Source organism: Palaemon carinicauda, chromosome 1, assembly GCF_036898095.1.
Source record: "Palaemon carinicauda isolate YSFRI2023 chromosome 1, ASM3689809v2, whole genome shotgun sequence".
Classification (NCBI taxonomy): Eukaryota; Metazoa; Arthropoda; class Malacostraca; order Decapoda; family Palaemonidae; genus Palaemon; species Palaemon carinicauda.
In genome coordinates, this window is record NC_090725.1 from 139,421,431 (window position 1) to 139,423,930 (window position 2,500).

At 41.4% G+C, this 2,500-nt stretch overlaps 1 pseudogene; it reads right to left on the reverse strand.

Annotated features, from left to right (window-relative positions):
* Window positions 1–876: 876 nt before the first annotated feature.
* The window catches only part of LOC137643254 (homeobox protein SIX3-like), a 22,342-nt pseudogene continuing 20,718 nt past the window's right edge, over window positions 877–2,500 (reverse strand).

The window sequence follows — 2,500 nt, forward strand, 5'->3', positions numbered from 1 at the left end:
TGTCGATAAAACTTATATTCTCTGAAGAAAAAAATTAGCTTGTTATTCTTAATAATTCAGGTCACTATTTTAAAATATCAGGTAAATTAAATAACATCGATAGAATTAAATCTAACAAATATAGTACTTATTAAGATTTTCTATGTACATAAGAGTTCCATTTTTATATTTATCTAGCACACTGGATCACTAACAAATCTATTATAAGACAAAGAATTTAATTAAACATTGATTATTCCACACCAATTCTTGTTTGTTCCAAAAGATGAGGGTGAGTAGTAATGCTAAAGTTCTGGAGAAGATGAGGAAATCTGGACCAAGTCCCTTGCGATGTGTGAACCATTTGAACGCTTGGACTTTACGTAGTGAATAATTGATGAATGCATGAATATATGACGATGAATGAATGCTGAAAAAAATAGGACATAAAATGGTTTGAAAATTGTGAAGTAACAGATATCAAGAAAGAGAGAGATCTTGTTTAATCGGTAAGAATGAAACATCTTTAATTGTTTTGAAATCTGAGCGTGAAAGAAAGGAAATCGTCAGAAAAAACGTCCGTTCGTTTCGAAGAACAAGAATTTCCTCAATTTGTGATAAGGTGAAATAATATTGGAAACACTTGACCCTGGAAGCTGCCGCGTGATGTAATACTGGAAGAAAATAGAAAGGGAAATCCCTCGCAAAAAAATATGAAATGATATCATTGCATTAGGTTACGGAACGTTTGCTTGGAAAAAGATAAAGCTGCTCTAAAAATAGGTTCTCCAATTGAGCAACGGAGACTTGCGTAAGAAAAGGATAAGGTAAGATTTCTGAGATGATTACGGGTATTTGGCACAGGAATTCACAGTTCCTTTTTTCGGACAAGCAGTGGAGAGAGAGAGAGAGAGAGAGAGAGAGAGAGAGAGAGAGAGAGAGAGAGAGAGAGAGAGAGAGAGAGAGAGCAAGTTTTCATTATTTTAACGTATGGCTTCCTGGGTGAATGAATTAATAGGTTTAGGCCTAATCAGGAACATCGACCATTTTCTTAGAATGATGCATATATCAAAAACCATCAGAACAAATAACAGATAACATTTATAAAAAAATGTGATTCTCTGGAGAAATAATAGCCCCATGAATACAAATATTGTAAATATGTTTAATTTTGGATAAAAATATTCCGAGAGGAAACTGTTTAACTGTGATGACCGATGTGGTAACGTCCCTGACTGGTGAACGCCAGACTGGGATTCGAGACCCAGCCAATCTCGTTAATTCCTTTGATCGCTACAACCTCACTATCCTTGTGAACTAAGAAGAGGGGTTTGGGGGAGCCTATAGTTCTATCGGCTGAGTCATCAGCAGCCATTGCCTTTCCCTCCTTGGTCCTAGCTTGGGTGGAGAGGGGGGCTTGGGTGCTGATCATATGTATATATGGTCAGTCTCTAGGGCATTGTCCTGCTTGAAGGGGCATTGTCACTGTCCCTTGCCTCTGCCATTCATGAGCGGCCTTTAAACCTTCAAATGGAATTTATTTTCGATTACGAAAGAAAATCCATATTACAGTATACGGCACAGTTCTAGGGTAATCGAAGTCATTTGAACATTTTCTCTTGACTTCCAAAATGGAGAAGAAACAATAGGAAAAAAAAATAGCGTAAACAGAAGCAATGCAAAATCGAGCACAGATAATAAAACGAATGGTGAGTGATGCTGAACATATGAGAGCGAGGGAAAGAGTCGGATGATCTGGAAATGGAATAACAACAACGATAGATGACAAAAATAGGGTGAGAAACAAGAGGAGGAGGAGAAGCAGTATGAGGCCACTGAGGAAGTCTTTACGTGGCGGAGTGATTTGGCGGAGACAGAGCCGAGAAGAAGGGGTGAGAATGAGGATTGACTAGAGGCAAGCGGATGATGCAAGGAGAAAGGGTGCAGCAGAGGGTGAGGGTGAGGTAGGAACGGGTGCGAGGGGAATTTGAAAGCCTTCTCCAGTAGCCATGGAGGAAAAGGGCAGGAGCTGAAGGACAGAGGGGACGCCAGAGATGTTGCTAATGACGTCATGAGCGGTAGAGATGACATCGCGGGCATCAGATAAGGTTTCGTCGCCTCACTGGCTGCGGATGTCAACAAATCGGTCGTGGGAGACGTGTCGCTCTTGGTGAGGGACAACGGCGAATTCTGAGGGGGAGACGTCGACGGGTGAGGGGATATAGACGAAGGGTGGGGGGAGATGGATGAAGGGTGGGGGAGATGCTAGCTGGGTGAGGGGAGACTGAAGCTGGGTGTGGGGAGGTGGTATTAGATGAAGAGGTGATGACCCCTCCTTCACTCGAGGTTGTGGTCGGTGGTAAGGGACTCTCCGACACCGGCGGTGGAGAATGCGTACCTGCAAAGGAAAAAAAAAGCACAATTAAGGGACAATGAACGCACACATGAGACAAATGTTCAATCATACAGTAAGTAGATCCCAAAATTAAGTTTAGAAACACTGGAGACTGATAAAAATATA